Genomic DNA, 19,127 nt, shown 5'->3' with positions numbered 1-19,127 from the left:
CAGGTACAACGACGATGACGCGGGACGTAGGAAAGCGCGCCCCAGCGCGCAAGCCCAGCAAGCGCAAAGGCCTCGAGGCAGGAGGGCGCTCAGGAACGCAAGGCGATAGCTGGGAGTCCACCTAAAGGAACCGTAATGCAAGGCTCAGGCCTGCCGGGAAAAAGAGTATTCTAATGTGGAACCACAGCGAGTGTACTTATATTTTCTTCAAAGATTAAAATACACAAGAGCACTCACAGGACCATGGACAAGAAGTTGAAAACATTTAAAAACAAAAATAAAAGCCTGGCAAGCAAAGCAATAACACAAGTGCTTAAGTAGTTTGCAGAGTTCATACCCTGGGATTCCCCTTCAATATAGTAAAATTAAATACACATTTGGAATCTGGAAACAAATCAGTAAATCGAGATGCAGAGGATATGGTGGACAAGGGACATTAGACACTCGGCCAAGGAATGGAAAGGTTCCTCACATATTGGTTCCTCGAGAAATCTGAGAGTAGGACTCAGCAAAGACCATGGCAGCAGCAGCAGGAGAACCAGCTTATGGGCATCTTTGTTGGACGTGACTCCAGTCCACCCTGTTCACACACACAGAATTCAGCAATCAGGATTCCAGTTGACTTTGGGCAAGAATTCGTCTGGAGGTTCCTGGATTGGCTCCACTGGAGAGAACTGAAGATAGTGTTTTCTTTTTGTACCTGCAACATTCATAATGGAAACTGACAACGTCTTGGGATTTAAACCAAGAGAAATAAACACAAATGAAAGCTTTCCCCTCATAATGCATCAAATCCAAGCTCCAGGGAAGATGTGAACATTTTCCCATCTCAAATAATGCTTGGTGCTGGAGTTCTTTGGTGAGAGAATTTTGTTACCTCAGATTTGCTCCAGTGATTTTTGCCTTAATGTTGCAATGAAAATATCTGCTTGACTGCAGCAACACTTGCCTATTTGCCCTCAAGTTTGAATGCAGCTTCTTAATGGAAAAAAAAAAGCAACTGGAGACAAATTATATTTTCTTTAAAAAAGGAAGAGCCAGCCAGACAGCTCAGCAGTCTAAAGTGTCTGCTTAGGCAGGCGTGGGGACCGGGGTAGATCCCCAGCACCACATGCCATGCCGCTCCTGCCCCCACCCTGCTAAGACTGCCACTAAGACTGGGCATGATGGCGCAGGCCTGTAATCCCAGCGCTGGGGAGGCTGAAACAGGAGGATCACCATGAGTCTTTCTGTGTAGTGACACCTGGTAGACCCTGTACTAAACACACTTAAAAAAAAGTTTTAGTGGCACCCAATATAGAAATACTAGGTTCCTGTTCACATGAGCGGAGGTGAACTGGAGTAACGCTGGGCAGACACGACAGGACAGCGGCAGGCCTGGGCCCTTCTGTCCCCGCATGTGTAACTTCGTGCTCAAGCCCTCAGCTTCCTGACCCATTCCCTTCGAGGCCGAGGCCTGCCTCTCAGGCATCACTGTGGAGGTCAGGCTTGGGGACGTTTGCTAAGTGTGAGACAGTGAGCACTAAGAGTGTGACAATCATTGCCAACATTTCACGTAAGCAGAAGGACTTTCCCGGGCTCTACTTCACGAGGGCTGGTCTGCACAGAAAGCGATAAGGCTGATGACAAGGTGACATGTGACTTTACATTGTAAGTCTCAGATTACTTTAAAAAGGGATATTAGTTGTTGAGAGAACACCACTGAAGTCACCGCGATCCGCTCTTTCTGATGCATGAGGATTCTAGAGAACGTGGCACGTCCCTGAGATATTAAATTGCTGGAACAGTGCTTCTGATCACATGGCCATGCTTGTTGCAGAAAAGCTTTCAACTCTGGGAGTCAATGGCTTTTCAGACTAAAAGAAATCAATGAAGCTCGATAGCATGTGTATCGTGGAGAGCCTGGGATAGCATCCGACGACCCATCACGGCATGGTTTTGGATTCTGAACAGTCACATGAAAGGGAATACACAAAAACTAAACAGTCTCATATCAGGTTTAGTTAGGTTTTGCTACCATAACCTGAGCTGGCTGTGAATTTTTAACTTTTTTGTTTCTAGATCTTTTCTTTTATGGAACTATAGGTCACAGATTAGAGTGTAAAGTATCGCTTTTTATCTTTCAAATAAAATCCCTACAGTCAGACATTTTACTTTTATGACTTTATCTTACCCAAATGAAATCTCAAAGTACACAAAGATAAAGAACAATGTTCCTTGCAACGTTGGTTTTAATAACAGTGAGTTGGAAACAACCTTAAAATACTGTGAGAAAGAAAAATGTTAAAGCAGAATCAGAAAGCCACACCATAGAGCACATGCACACATTGCAAAAAATGGGGCTCCCTGGCGCAGGCTTTCTCTGCATCAGTACAAGATTAGGGCTGGAGCGTTCTTTGGCAGGGGGCTGTCCTTTGCACCACAGTGTTTCGTGACGCCTCTGGCCTCCACTCACTAAGTGTCAACAGCAACCTTTCGCCCAGGTCAGGACTGCCAACAGGGTCTCTAGACACTGCCAAGTATCACTGGTGGGGTGGGTGGGGTGGGTGGGCTGGGCTGGGGAACTGTCCCTAGTTGAGAGCCACTAGACTTAGTCATGTTCATTGGCAGCTGTGAAAAGGAAGTGACAAAGGCAATAAGCAAAGTTTTATTACCAAATGCCAACTTTATTTTGATGAGATAGGGGACTTTATATTATGGTAAAACATCTGGATAGCTATACAAAAAAGCATGGGAGAGCCAACCAAATAGCTCAGTGGACTAAAGCACCTGCTTAGGCAGATGCAGGGACTGGGGTTCAATCCCTGCTATGCCCTGCCGGCCCCACCCCTGGGGAACCCTGAGACAGCGACTGAGACCGGGCATGGCGGTGCACGCCCATAATTGCAGTACTTGGGAGGCTACAAACAGGAGGATCACTACGAGTCTGATCTGTGTAGTGAAACCCTGTAGACCCTGTACTAAATACATTTAACAACAACAAAAAAAGCATGGAAGGTAAGGGCCTCATGAGAAGCTAGTATTCAGATTCTCCGTTATCTCTTATTTACATACTATTCCAATTTGACAGTTTTTATTTCATCATTATGGTTTCTGGAAACAAACATGATATACAATTTAATGGTAAGGGCAAAAGGTGAAAGCTGAGAGGAAAAGCCTTAGGAGCAGATGTGTGGATCGGCACAGGGCGAGGCCCTCGCGAGGGCCCAGCTCCAGCAGAGCGCACAGGACGCCGCGGCTGCCAGCGGCTGCTTCCAGAACCCCGGCTTCCAAGAGGCTCAAACCATTATCCCATCATCGGATCAGAAGTAACTGCAGTCCTCTAACTGTTCACTTTGACCTCTAACCGTACAGTCTGAACTTCTCCTGAGGATCTTTTTTCTTTATTCTTTTTTTCCTTTGAGGCAGAAATTAAAGGAATCCTGCCAGGATTCTGTTGAAAGAGCAAGTGCTGAAAGATTCAGTTCTATTTCCACCTACTGGTCGGAAAAAAAGACAACAATGTAAGTTCCGAAAAGGCAGCATAAGCCTCGAATGTTTGCGTACAGCATGTGTCCAGCCCCAAATAAACCTTTGTCCGCTGAGCCCGGCATGCAAGGCAGTGAACGCCCAAGTAATCACCCATCAGCAACACAGCACCCAGAGGATCCTTTTAAAGTCATATCAACCAGTGTACGGCATTTTACAGCTTCTGTTTTTACTCCAGGTGGAGAATTCTCAAGAAAGCAAATAATATTCTTTTTAATACTGAGTACTCTTTCTAGTCAAGATATTCCCAAGATTTATTTACTTAATTCTTTCATGAGGTTCTCACGAGGCCCCAGAGGCAGCTGAGTATAGTGATTTCAAAGCAGAGGGCTAGCTGGCAGTGGAGGCGCACGCCTCCAATACTAGCGCCCGGGAGGGTGAAGCAGGATTACCGAGAGTTGGAGGCCAGCCTGAACTATATAGTGAGTTCAAAGTCAGCCAGAACTACATAGCAAGACCTGGGCTCAAAAAGCCAAAAACAAACAAAACAAAACAAAATCCCAACAACAACCACCCCCCCCCAGAAAAAAACAAAAACAAAGCACAGGTTTTATGGCAAGAAACGCCTGATGCACAGCTCAGCTTTTTCCATTTACTAACAGTCCGCCTCAGCACGTCGCTCGACCGCTGCAAGCCATCGTTTCCTCTCATCTGAAGAGGACATCCTAATGTCACCTCAGTGGGCTGCTGGAAAGGTTCAAATGCCCTCAAGCGTGGTACCTGCCTCCCAGGCAGTAGCTTTCACTGTCTTCATTGGGCATCAATTTCACTGACCACCCATGTCCCACGTGGGAAAGTGAGGCAGAGTGACGCTCCAGAGGAAGGGAACTCGGGGCAGCCTGCCACCTTCTGAACGCCACTCCTTCACCCCAGGTCACGGTGCAGGCCTCCCCGAATGCCCTGCCTTTTCCGCCTCTCGCAGGAAGAGGATGTCACCTATTGTCCTACCAGAAATGCCGGCATATTTATCTCATGACAAATCTTCCCAGTTATGATCGGAACACTCACCTCACTCAAACCAAAGTAGGCCCAGCTCGAAGCAGACACCAGTCCAATGGTTTCACCACATGATGCTGCTACTGAAGAGGAGGGCAAGCCAACACCTTCAGAGAAGGATTATTGAGCCTCCCAAGATGAATGGCTCCCCATATCCACATTTAGGGTATTTGTCCCACAACTTTTCACTGATTAAACTTCCTCAGATAAGCCAGCATGAATGAACATTAGTCCATTTCAACAAAACCAAAATTCTACTAGCCCAGTATTACAAAATGATTTATTGCTGGTACCAAAAATGTCTCATTAGGATCAATTATTTGGGAAGGACGCATCTGGTGCCTACAGCACAATAGCTGCTGGGGAGGAGAAAGCTAACACAGAGCGCGCTGCCCTGAGGGGCCTCCTAGTGGAGCTGGGAGGTGGGCTCTTCTCAGCTAGTCAGCTATTCTGCCAAAGGTACAAAAACAAAGTGCGGGGCTGGGGAGATAGCTTAGCTATCTAAGCACCTCCCTGGTGAGGGCAAGGACCCAGGCTCAATCCCAGTGCCGCATGCCGTGCAGGCCACTGAAACTGGGTGTGGTGTGCAGGCCTGTAATCCCAGCACTGGGGAGGCTGAGACAGGAGGGTCACTACAAGTCCAAGCTATGTAGCAAGACTCTGCAACAAATGAATAAATACAAGATTTTTTTTAAAAGTGCCTTACAACCAAGAAAAGAAACAGACTGCCTTTGATGGTGGATGTAGAGCTAGGAAAGACCACACAGAAAAGGTGGCCATTCTTGTACCAGTTCTTAAAAAGAAAAATTAAGCCAAGAAAAGGAGGAAAATAAGGCAAGCAGATAAGGGAATTCACAGCCATACTGAGCCTACTGACTTTGCGGAAAATATTACATGTACACCCAGCTGTCAAGGAGGAAGCTGCCTATTTGACAAGGCACTGCCTCACTGAGCATTCTAAAACTTGCTCTTTGGAACATTAATTTCAAAATAAATCAATACAAAACTGGGATGTGGTGCTATAAAGCAATTAACACCAATAAATGAATGAATAGCACCTTCCTAAAGCACCTCATCATTAGTTAGAAGGGCTTTGGAGTCTCACTCTGAACTGCATATCCGAGTAAGACAGCATCAGGATGTCACTAAATGATTTTATCAGTGCTGTTATACATGGTTTTCATTTAATAATGTTCCTCAAAAACAGTCCCACTGAAAGACAAAAAGCACCAGGTTGACTAAATCCAGGATAAACAGTAAATTCAGGGTCGGGGTGATAGCTCAGTAGAATAAACACTTGCCTGGCAGGCACAAGGCCCTGAGTTCAATCCCCAGTACCATAAAAAACAAAAAACAAAACAAAACAAAAAAACAGTAAATTCATTTTGTATGGTGTGTCAGTTGTGATCAACTGCTAGAACTAATTGGGATGTTACAGTATAAAGATTTTTAGGCCTTGTCTGGATCATCAAAACACAAACGTTGGGCCAGCGAGATAGCTCAGTGGACTAAGCACCTGCTTTGGCAAGCTCAGGGACCAGGGTTCAATCCCTGGTCCCACCCCTGGGGGTGTACTGAGCCAGCAAATGAGTCTGGGCGTGGTGGCACACACCTCTAATCCCACTACTGGGGAGGCTAAAAACAGGAGGATCACTATGAGTCTGAGCTGTGTAGGGAGAACCTGTACCAAATATATTTTTAAAAAAAATAATTGGAAAAAAAAAGAAAAAGGAAACACAAGTGTCTGGCTAGAGATATAGTCTAATGGTGGAGCACTTGTCTAATACGTACAAGCCCCAGAGTCCAGTCCCTTGCACCACAAAAAGACCCAAACAATGTCACCCCCCCCCCCCCCCGCTGATTATCCGCATCTGCCATAGGTATTAAGGCCAGGGCAGGAGATTGCTCAGTTCTGCCATCACGGACCTGACCTTGTGCTTGCTGGGCAGGTGCTCAGACTGCCCAGCTATCTCCCCAGCTCAGCTGGTTCCTAGTTATTTAGTAAAAACTCTCCCACTGTGCTGTCTCCTTGCTGCAGCTCTTTGCTGTGCCCTGTCGGTCCTCTTCAGTACATGCGGTATGGCCTATCACCCTTCTGACCCCCTCCACACACCCTCCAAGGTCTTACTCAAGATGAGTTTTCATGAAGTCCTTCTTGATAAATCCAATCCTCACTAGGCTCCATATGACTTTATTCACCTCATTTACAAAGTTTATAAATTCAGTTATTTGGAATTCAGAATGTTTGCCCATAGGAAAGGTACTATAAATATTGGTTAGTGTCACAAGCTAGTCTATAAAACTTAAATAATGACATGGAAAAAATGAATTGGCCAGAAACTTCAATTAAAGGTCGATTATAATGAACCCCTTGGGAGAGAAACTTAATACATGGACAAAAAATGATGAAGAAAGGAGCAAGATTTCTGGGTGCTCACTAGGGCAGGGAATAGGGGTTTTCAGGAAGATTCCTGGAGACAGCTGCAGTTGGGAGGGCCGGGAGCACAGGGAGGGTGAGGCAGGACCTCTGCCTGGCAGCACGCGGGGCCTTCAGCTGGGCCTGAGCTGCTCCCTGGAGCTTCTGGGCAGAAGAGCAACGCCTCAGGGGTGTTCAAAGAGGAGGGCCACAGGTGACACCGTGCCGCACTGGTCTAACACCCTTCATCACACAAGAAACAGGAACAGAGAACTCTAATTACAATTATAAGAACATAAAAGAAAAAAATAGTACAAGTAAATGTCACTATTGCTGCTGGAGAGAAACCTGGTTTATTTGTAGGAGAATAAAGAATACATGAAAATGTGGCAGAGATAGGCTGTTTGCAAGCTGAGGTCTCTCTAGGTCAAAAACTCAAATACTGAGTGGAGCAAAGCATACACCCAAATCCTAACCCACATCAGTAATCTGAGTAAAGTGGTGGAAGAAGGGAAGGTAAAATGTAGAGATTTCGGGCTATTCATGAATGTTTTAAATTGAAGGTAAGGGGCTGGGGACTTGGCTCAGCTGTAGAGTACTTGCGTTGCAATCTGGAAGCCCTGGGTTCAGTCGTTGGCACCAAAAACAAACAAACAGCCTCTCCTAAATTCAGGGTCAAACAGTAATAACAACAGCTGAGAAAGCTAAATGTGGAGTCAACTTGAGTATGAAATGCCCAGCAGATTAGCTGAGCACAGTTCTGGGGTGATCACTGACTCACTGAGGAGCAGAGACCCCTTCCAGGTGTGGGTGGCACCAGCCAGCAGGCTTGGAGCCTGAATGGAGCAGAAAAGGAAAAAAGAAGGACGCCTCAGGCTGCATCTTTCGAGGCGCACGCACGAATCTGCGCCATCGCTCTTAGACACCCTTCTCCAGGCTCCCAGCCTGTCCTTCAGCTTTCCAACACAGACCTTTCCGCATCCCAATCCACACTCCCAGGAGACCTGACAGTGAGCCCAGGCCTTCGATCTGCTCTCCAGCACACAGACAACGCTTCTGCATTCCTTCTCCGAGTCTGCAGACAGCCACTGCGAGCACACCTTGTAGGTCGTATACATGTGCGTGCCTTTCCTCTGGTGAACCCCAACTGCTATAACAGGCCAACAGTTAGGGAGTATTGCATTGTATTTCAGCCTCATACACACTTTACAGTCGAGCGAACTGAGGAAGAGAGCTTTAACCCTTTGTCCAAATAAGAAAATGGCAGAACTAAGACCCCCATCTGGTGAATGACACCCAATCTCAACAGAACTCTGGAGCACACCTCACTTGCTCAGAAACCATTCACAGTTCTTTTGTTTTTCGCTTTGAGCTTCTCAATGAGATGAAATAGGTGGAAGAGAAAAATGGTTGAAAGAGAGGCAAGTCGGTGGACAGAGATGAGGACCAAATAAGTGATAAAAGAGAGTAGGGAGGAAAGCAATGAGGAGGCAAAGAAGGAGGAACTTGCTGACACAAGCAGACACGGCACGCAACACTGCCAGCGGGAGCAGGCAGCGGGGAGAGCAGGGCCAAGGGCTGCACAGAAGAGGGAAGATGAGGAAGAGCCGAGAGCCAGGCCCAAGGCAGTGTTGCTGGTGCAGCAGAGCCGTAGTTCAGGCCACAGTGGCCTCAGCGCGTAGGAGGCTCAGAGGAACAGGGTGGCAGCATGACATCCTGTCACCCTGCAGCCCTGTGGACAGGAAATGCTCAGCCTGGACATTGCGTCCTGGCACAAGGAGCTAGTTTCACAGAACTGGCCATGTGTTCCGGGCCAGGGCTCAGCTCCAGCACTCACTTGCCATCCGATTTTGGCCAACTATTTCACTTTGCTGAATTTTACTGCGCCCATCTATGAAATCAAGGCAGTATTCTTTTCTCCAAGATTTGTTGGCAAGATTAAGGCACCAATAAATGTCAAGTGTCTAGTAGACTGAGTGGCACACAGCATATACAAGATTACCATTCAGTGGAAAGGATTGTTGTTGGCCAGTAAGGACAGAAACAAGAACAGGGAATAGAACTTCAGAGCAGAGGAAAGCCCAAAACTAGAAAAATAGGGCATAAAGGAACAGAAGCAATGACAAGCCCAGATCTTCTCTCTGAGGACCACAGTGAGAATTTCCCTAATTTGACACGCACAGTAGAAATGCCTAGAAGTGCTGATATTGGAAAGGTGCGGGATTGTGGGAAAGCTTGTTAAGTTTTCTTAAAACAGGATTTCTTCATGTTAAAAAATAACCTATTGAAATGCTTAGGAAGAAAATGATCTGGTAACTGGACAGTCAGTGCTTAGACTAACAAAATAATAAAGGAAGGGGAAAGAAGGAGCTGGCGAAGAGAACGAAGGAAGGAGAACAAACCAGCACACACACGTGGACGGGGGAACAATTTTGTGGGGAAGAAAAGGAAGCCTAGCTCTTCCTCCTTAGGATTCATCCAGGAGCAAGGGTTTAGGTTCAGAAAAAGGAATATCAGGCACCAGGCCATCCCTTACACTGATGTTCTTACGAGAGTCACATAGCATTTATCTGTTGTGGTAAGTACAAAATCTGATCCTCTGTTAACAAGAAAATAAGCAACTCATTCTTTATGTTTCAAAGCATGGGATTAGCTCCCCAGCCGTTGTGGGAGATGGGGCCTGTTCCCTCACCAGTACAGGAACATCAATGAGATGCAGCTTGTGCTCTTCCATCATGGAAGCTTTGACGAGCACTACCCTGCTCCCCAACCTTATGGGGGCCTTTCAGCAGCTCGTGTCCCCCCTTACCACTGAAGAAGTCACACTGAACCCCACAAAGCAAGAGACTTGGTGAGCCTACCCCACTTCCCCAAGATCGTGGGAGTCTTGCTGACCCACATGCCACCTTTACCATTGTTGCTGAGCCCAGGGGAACATTGGGAGCTTTAAAAATGTCAAAATGAAGGAGCAAAAGGCACGTTCAGACCACGAGCCCACCCAGAACAAATCCAGAAGACAAGGCCATAGAAGAACTTGGAAGTCACCATGAAATTTCTGAAATGATAGCAACTGAAGTCCATCAGGCTATAGAGGAAATCAGATCAGAAATAATCTTGCAAGTCAAAAAAGAAATGACAACCATCATGAAAGAATTGCTCAGCACATCTAAAGAAGACATAGATTAAAAAAAGAGAAGAATAGAAAAACAATGAAATATTGAACAGACAATACAGAAAAGAATTAGAATGTATGAAACAGATTCAAACAGATATCCAGGAAATAAAGAATTCCATGGAAATCTGGCAAAACCACTTGAATGAACCTGAAGAAAGGCTCTCAGACCTTGAAGACAACAGGCTGCTAGTGATCATGAAATGAAAGATCTCTTAAAAACAACAAGGAGAGAATTTAAGGATTCGGCAATGAAGAGAGGGCAAGAAGAAAAGCTAGGAAACATGACAGGGGCAAAGCCATATGTTTATATGCACAAGATGGTTAAGGCAATGATCCTGAGAATCTTCAGTAGGTTTTTGAAACTAGCAGTTAATTGGTAGGATTCTCACCCTCACTAACTATATATGCTGATACCTGTGAACTAAGCAACTGCACTGAAGATGGCAATGTGTAATGGTAGGGTCATGCTTGGAATGCCTGTCATTCTAAATACACACATGTCTGGCCTTCTAAATACATACATACTGCTTGTCATGTCATACCAATTACTGCCATACTGTCTCACAAGTAAATGTTTGCTTTTTTAAAAAAGAGTGATAAATGAAAACAAGAAACATGAAAAAAAATAAGGAATCACAAAATATCAGTTCAGCAGTTGCAAGAAGATGCAAAGAGAAACAATATAAGACTGATAAGTGGCAATGAAACAGCAAGAATCAACACATATGATATAAAAAGACTTTGCAAAAGCAGTAGCAGAAAATTTCTCAAGCATGAGAAAAGAATCTGACATACAGGTAAGAGAGGCACACAGAATTCCAATTAGCCATAATCAAAATAAAGCTACACCTAGACTCATAATAATCAAGATCCCAGAAATTCAGCAAAAGAACAGAATATTAAAAGTTGTTACAGAAAACATATAACACAAAGCCCATCAGAATCTTGGTAGACTTCTCAACACAAACCATCAAGTCAAGAAGAGCTTGGTGTGAAAACTGGAGTTCCTGAAAGACAAAAAATTGCAACTCAGATTGATGTACCCTGTAAAACTCTCTATCAAATTCAATGGAGAAATAAGACATGACAAAGAGCAACTGAAGAAATTCATGACCACCAAACCAAGCCTAAAAAGAGCACTGATAGATATTCTTCAAGGAGACAAAAATGGCCAAAACTTAAAGAATGACAATAAAAAGAAACCCACAAAGCAGAGCAAGCAATTAAACAAAAGGGAAAAGAAGGGAACCTACAGCAGGAAACAAAGTGACAAAGATAAGCTGATACTTATCAGTTATAACCATCAGCATAAATGGCCTCAATTCACCAATCAAGTGACGCATCCTGGCAAAGTGGATCAACAAACAAAATACAATATGCTATATACAAAAAACACATGTAACTCATAAAGAAATTCATAGACTGAAAGTCAAGGTATGGGAAGCAATACTACACACATCAGGAACCCAGAGAAAAGCAGGGCTAGCTATTGTGCTGGCTGACAATGTAAACTTCAAACCAAGAATGATCAAAAGAGATAAAGAATATCGGGGCCGGGGAGATGGCTCAGTAGAACAAGCACTTGCCTGGCAAGTGTAAAGGCCTGAGTTCAACCCCCCAGTTCCGCAAAAAAAAAAAAAAGAATATCATTACACACTTGTTAGGGGAAAACTGTAAAAAGAAGATATAGCAATCATAAATATATGTAGGGGCACCTGATTATATCAGACAAATTTTAATAGACATGAAAAAGATCAAAAGAGCAGTAACAATTGTATCGGGGAACTTTAACACTCCACTGTCACAAAGGGATAGATCAACTAGGCAAAAAATCAGCAAAGAGATAACAGAACTTGTGAAGAAAAGGACTGAGTAGAATTTTACAGAATGTTCCACCCAACATAAAAGTACACATTCTTCTTGGCTGCACATGGCACATTCTCCAAAATAGGTCATATACTAGCACATAGAGCACACTTAAGTAAATGCAAAGGAAGTGAAATTATCCCACACATATATTCTGACTATAGTGCAGTACAACTGGAAATTATTAACAAGATAAATCCCCAAATCTCCATAAACACATGAAAATCAAAGAATCACAGGTAAAATTATTATTATTATTGCTAGACTTAATTCATTTTATTTTTCTTGTGTAAAAACCCTTTATGTTGTAACTACTGCTGGAGGTTGAGTCCTCTGGACAGAGACTCTGGTGTAGGTTTTCAGAAGATGGTTGGTGAATTCCTGACAGGGAGACTTGGTGAACATAGTCTCTTCCCAGAGGTCAGGGGTCAGATAGTGGCAGGTCTTAGAGATGGCATGAAAGGTGGCCTTAGCAAAGTTGCCCAAAGTAGCAGTGCAGCCCCTAGCAGAGGTGTAGCAGTCATCAATACCAGCTATCAGCAGCAGCTTCTTGGGCACAGGGGCTGAGACGATGCCAGTGCCTCTGGGGGCAGAGATCAGACACAACAACACAGAGTCACAGCGGCCCGTCACCTTGCAAAGAACAGTGTGGGGCTTGCCGGTCTTGTTTCTTGAGTAGCCTCTCCTCATGGGAACAACAGAGAGCTTGGACAGGATGATGGCCCCACGAATGGGAGTGGCTACTTCCTTGGAACACTTTACACCCAGGACATCATGACCATTGTAGTCTCTAATGGTGACAAATGCCTTGAACCTGGTCCGCTGGCCAGCACGACTTTGCTTCTGCACAGGCATGATCTTCAGAACTTCATCTTTGAGGGATGTGCCCAGGAAAAAGTCAATAATCTCAGACTCCTTGATGGGTAAGAAGAAAAGGTAAATTTCCTCCATGGACTTGATCTTCATGTCTTTCACCAGCTGGCCCAGCTTGGTGACGGGAATCCACTCTTTGTCCTCAGCCTTAATGTCATGAGCTCCATGGCCTCAACCCCAGCCCTGGCCTCTGCCACACCCGTGACCTCAAAGGCCACTGTCAAAGCATCTGCAGAGATCTCCACGGCCTCCCTTGCCTGGGCCCCCGGGCCTCCGGCCCTCCCGCTGCACCGGCGTCATCCGCCATTTGGTATTTCTCAGAAAAAGAAGTCACTGATAAAATTAAACAATATTGATAATCAAACAAAAATACAGATTCAACCTGTGAGACACAATGAAAGCAGGTGTAGGTCTGGGGAGATAGCTCAGGGGCATAAGCACCTGCCTAGCAGGCTCAAGTTTCTGAGTTTGATCCCCAGGACTGGAAAGCAGGTGCAACACAGAAATTTAAAATGGTAAATTCTCATATCAGGAACACAGAACAAACACAAATAAACCACATTATTCTGCACCTCAAGTTCCTAGAAAAAGAACAATAGTCAAAAACCAAAGCCCAAAGAAGGCAAGAAATTATAAAGATCAGAGCAGAAATTAATACAAATGAATACAAAGAAAACAACACAAAGAATTATTGATTCAGAGTTTGTTCTTTGAAACAATAAATAAAAATGATAAGCCCCCTAGCCAAATTTACCAAAAAGAAGAGGAAGAGGAGGAGGTGGAGGAGGAGGAGGAGGAAGAAGAAGAAGAAGAAGAAGAAGAAGAAGAAGAAGAAGAAGAAGAAGAAAGAAAGAAAGAAAGAAAGAAAGAAAGAAAGAAAGAAAGAAAGAAAGAAAGAAAGAAAGAAAGAAAGAAAAGAAAAAATATTCAAATTCATGCAATAAGTAATGAAAAGGGCAAAATCACTATGGACCATGTAGAAATTCAGAAGATCTTCAATACTACTTCCAAAACCTTTCATTTCAGAGCATGGAAACACACAAAAAATGGGCAGATTGCTAGATACAGATGAATTAGCAAAGCTGAATCAAGAAGATAAAAAAATTCTCAATAATCCAATACCAGTCAATAAAACTGAAAATCTAATTAAAAACTTAGCAACTAAGAAAAATCCAGGTCCTGATGGATTCAGAACTTAATTCCACAGGAAATTTAGAGAAGATTTAATGCGAATTCTTCTCAGACTCTTCAATGAAATTGAAAGGGAAGCAAATTCATTACTGGAAGCAAGTATTACCCTGATACCAAAACCAGAGAAAGATCCAACCAAATAAGAGAACTATAGGCCAATCTACCTCATGAACATAGATGCAAAAATCCTTAATTAAATACTAGCAAACAGAATACAGGAAGTCATCAAGAAGATTATACACCATGACGAAGTGGGATTCATCCCAGGAATGCAGGGATGGTTCAATATACACAAATCAATAAATGTTATACACCACATCAATCAAGCCAAAGATAAAAATCACATGATCATCTCAACAGATATAAAAAAAGCTTTTAACAAACTTTCATGATAGAAGACATTCATGATTGAAAAAGAACATACACAAAATCGGAATAGGTGGTCTTTTATCAACCTGATAAAAGCCATCTATAACAAATCAATAGCCAACATCATACTAAATGGGCAAAAAGTGAAAGCCTTCATTTGAAAATCAGGAACAACACAAGTATGTACACTGTCATCACTCTTATTCAATATAGTTCTGGAAACATTAACCAGAGCAATTAAAAAAGTGAAATGGAACAATGATTAGAAAGGAAGGAGTGAAATTATCATGATTTTCTGATGACATAATACTCTACAAAGACCCCAAAAACCTCACCAAGAGACTTGTATATTTATTCTTTTATTTTTTCCATAATTTTATTGAGAGACAAATAGCAATGAGACAGTTTCAAACTTGTAGATTTAATAACTAAATTCAGTAGCATAGTTGAATAAAAATCAACACTCAAAAATCAGTTGTTAGGGGCTGGGGAGATGGCTTAGTGGAATAAGTGCTTCCCTGGCAAGTGCAAGGGCATGAGTTCAATCCCTGGCTCCGAAAAAAAAAAAAAAAAAAAAAAAAAAAAAATTTTTTTTTTTTTTTTTTTTTTTTTTTTTTTTTGCAGAACCAGGGATTGAACTCAGGCCCTTGTGCTTGCCTCCTTGCGCTTGCCAGGCAAGCACTTATTCTACAGAGCCATCTCCCCGGCCCCTCAGTTGCATTTTTGTACACAAACAATGAACACACTGGGAGAGGTTAGGGAAACCACACCTTTCACAATAACATACAAAAACCTGAAATATATAGGAATCAATCTCACAAAGGAAGCAAGAGATATATACAGTGAAAATTACAATACTTTTAAAAAAAACTTAAGGATTTCAGAAAATGAAAAGATATTACTTGCTCATGAATAGGAAGAACTAACATTGTGAAAATGGCCATACTCCCAAAATTGTTATACAGATTCAATGTAATCCCAATTAAAATCTCGTTAATGCATCTCACAAATCCAGAGAAAACATTTCTAAAATTCATCTGGAGCCAGAAAAGACCTAGAAAAGCAAAAGCAGTCCTGGGCAATAAAGGAAAGGCAGGAAGCATCACAATCCCTAATTTCAAATTATACCACAAAGCCAAAATCAGCATGGCAGTGGCATCAAAGCAAACCTAAAGATCAATGAAACAGATTAGAAGATGGAAAAACAAATGCAAACACATTCAGCCACCTTATGCTTATTAACAAAGGAGCCAAACAAGTTCATTGGAAGAAAGACAGTCTCTTTAATAAATGATGCTAGAAAAACCGGCTTTCCACATATTGAAGGCTAAAATTATACCCATGCCTATCATCACACACTAAACTACAAAATCAAAATGGATCAATGATTGAAATATTAAAATAGAAACACTACATTTACTGCAGAAGAAAGTAGGTAGAAATCTTAAAAGCATAGGTAGGTATAGAGTTCATAAACAAAAAGCAAACTGCATGGGAAATACTCAAAGAACAAACAACTGCGATCTCATGGTTTTTTTTTTTTTTGCCAATTTAAATATTTTTATTGAAAACAGTGCAGTTGCACTTACAGTACAGTGCTTGAAGTGCAGTGCTGTTTTCCTGTGTACATGTTCCACTGTTCAAGTATTGAGCATACCCAGTACTTTACTAGAGCAGTTCAACTTTAATAACTGCCACAGAATTTGCTACAAAATTAGGTCCTTCAATTTTACTGTTTGTGGGACAATGCCATATCTATACTTAGGGTTGGCTTAGTCAACCTCTTCAATGGTGGGCCTGAGGAAGCACCACCAGAGGGAGGAGCACCTCCACCAGGGAGCCCCCAGGCACCCCTCCAGGCAGCCACCTGCACCCTGGGACAGCTGGGTGATGATGGGATTGCAGACTTTCTAGATCTCTTTCTGCTGATGTTCAAATTCTTCTTTCTCTGCAGTCTGATTCTTAAACAGCTCATTGATGATTTCATTACACTTGTGAAGAATGTTCTGTTTATCTTCATCATTAATCTTGCCTTGAAGTTTCTCTCTTCAACAGTTGCTTTCATATTGAAAACATAGGACTCCGATGAATTTTTGGAAGACACTTTGTCCCTTTGCTTCTCATCTTCAGCTTTGTACTTCTCTGCTTCCTGGACCATACTCTTTATGTCCTCCTCACTCAAATGGCCCTTTTCATTAGTGATGGTAATCTTGTTCTCTTTTCCTATACTTTTATCGACTGTAGAAACATTGAGGATGCCATTGGCATCAATATCAAAAGTTACTTCAATGTGAGGAACACCACAGGACGCAGGAGGTATGCCTGTGAGCTCAAACTTGCCAGTCAGGTTGTTATCCTTGGTCATGGCATGCTCACCTTCGTATACCTGAATGAGCATGCCAGGCTGGTTATCTGAGTATGCAGTGAAGGTCTGGGTCTGCTTGGTAGGAATGGTGCTATTGTGCTGGATGGGGACTATCATGACACCACCAGCAGTTTCAATACCAAGAAAAAGAGGAGCGACATCCAACAGTAGCTAATCTTGGACATTTTCAGACTTGTCTCAGGTAAAATGGCTGCCTGAACAGCTGCATCATAAGCAACAGCCTCATCAGGATTGATGCCCTTATTCAATTCTTTCCAATTGAAGAAGTTCTGCAGAAGCTTCTGGATCTTGGGGATACAGGTAGAACCACCCAACAGGACAATGCCATGGGTCTGAGACTTGTCCAGCTTAGCATCTCGAAGAGCCTTCTTCACAAGGTCCAGAGTGCCATGGAATAGGTCAGCATTCAACTCTTCAAACCAAGCATGAGTCATGGAGGTGTAGAAGTCTATTCCTTCATAGAGGGAATCAATCTCAATACTGGCTTGGGTGCTGGAAGAGAGGGTCTCTTAGCTCGCTCACATGCAGTATGAAGATGGAGGACAGCTCTTTTGTTCTCACTGATGTCCTTCTTGTGCTTGCGCTTGAATTTGGCAATGAAATGACCATTTGATTGTCAAAATATTCTCCACTTAAGTGGATGTCTCCAGCTGTAAATTTCAATTCAAAGATTCTATCTTCAATGGTGAGGATTGACACATCAAAAGTGCCATTTCCTAAATAAAAAATCTGCACATTTCTTTCAGCTTCACATTTTTTGTCTAAGCCACTGGTTTGTCTACAAACTGCTGTACAGAGTTTCAGGGTAAGTCCTGAGGGGATCTGACTGATCTTGTCAGATACAAAAGTTATACTTTTTGTTATATAGGTCTTGCTTTATCTTTGTCTTAACCATCCAGCAGAAAAGTATAAAATTGAGGTATAAAAAGTAAAGCCATATTAATATGTTGAGCTGTAAAAGGCTCAAGTCAACAACTTCTGACACTGCCAGTCTTGCGTTGATAATTCTAAGACATTAAGACCAGCAATAGTTCTAGCATCTTTGGTTGCCTGGCGCTGAGAGTCATTGAAGTAAGCTGGCACAGTGACCACAGCATTGGTAACAGTCTCCCCTAGATAAGCGTCTGCATCTCCTTCATCTTTGTCAGCACCATAGACGACACCTCCTCTGGGTAGAAGCTCTTTGTGTCTCCTCTGTATTCTACTTGAACCTTGGGCCTGCCTGCATCATTCACCACCATGAGGCCAGTGACTGGACAACAGCATCATCAAATCTATGTCCAATCAGAAACTTGGCATCAAAAACTGTGCTGGTGGGGTTCATGGCCATTTGCCTTTTGCAGCATCTCCAATCAGTCGTTCAGTGTCAGTGAAAGTAACGTAGCTCGGAGTGGTTCCGTCTCCCTGATCACTGGCAATAATCTCCACTTTTCCGTGCTGGAAGACACCCACACAGGAGCAGGTGGTGCCAAGATCAATGCCAACTGCAGGTCCCCTCAACATGGGTGCTTGCATATAGGCCTGCCTGCGCTAGCGATGACGGCACACAAGAAGCCCCTCACCTACCGGCACATTCAATGACAGCTAGACCTCGTGTTTTTGAAAAGTTTCTGCACATCAAAAGAAATAGCCAATAGAGTAAAAAGACAGGGCTGGGAAGATAACGTGGCAGTCTATGAACTTGCCTGGCAAGCACAACGACCCAGATTTGATTCTTGGTACTGGATGCCATGCAGGCCCCAGAAACTGTGCACTGGCAGCTGAAACTGGGCATGGTGGTACAGGCCTGTAATCCCAGTGCTAGGAAGGCTGAGATAGGGGATCCCTATAAGTCTGAGCTGCATAGTGAGACCTAGTACCTAAAATAAGAATAAAATTTAAAAAAAGGACAATCCACCAATTGGGAAGAAAACTTAGCTGACTGTCCCTCAAACAAAGAACTTCTATCTAGAACACATAAAGATTTTTTAAATTTTATTTTAGGGCAGGGTCTACAGGGTCTAGATCAGACTTGTAGTGATTCTTCTGTTTTCAGCTTCCCAAGCGCTGGACAGGGGCTTGCTACCATGCTTAGTCTTAATGGTCTTCTCAGTGCACTCCGGGGGCAGGGCCCACACAGCAGGTCGGGGATCGAACCTCCGATCCCTGCCTAAGCAGGTGCATTAGTCCACTGAGCTATCTGGTCAGTGCTAAGAATTTTTTAACAATCAGGCCTCTAAAATTCAAAGACCCAATCTAAAAGTGGGCACCTGGGATGAATATATATTTTTCAGATGAAGAAATACAAATGGTAGGGGGCCAGGGAGATGGCTCGGTAGAATAAGCGC

The 19,127-nt window shown here is 43.3% G+C and overlaps 2 pseudogenes; both read right to left on the bottom strand.

Annotated features, from left to right (window-relative positions):
* Positions 1 to 12,281: 12,281 nt before the first annotated feature.
* On the bottom strand, positions 12,282 to 13,161 carry LOC105741389 (annotated as a pseudogene).
* Positions 13,162 to 16,143: 2,982 nt separating this feature from the next.
* Positions 16,144 to 18,303, bottom strand: LOC105741312 (annotated as a pseudogene).
* Between the last annotated feature and the right edge of the window lie 824 nt (positions 18,304 to 19,127).

The sequence above is a fragment of the Octodon degus genome, unplaced genomic scaffold (assembly GCF_000260255.1).
Source record: "Octodon degus isolate 3935 unplaced genomic scaffold, OctDeg1.0 scaffold00010, whole genome shotgun sequence".
NCBI lineage: Eukaryota > Metazoa > Chordata > Mammalia > Rodentia > Octodontidae > Octodon > Octodon degus.
Note: the sequence above shows the minus strand (reverse complement) of the source record. Positions and strands in the feature narration are given on the sequence as shown.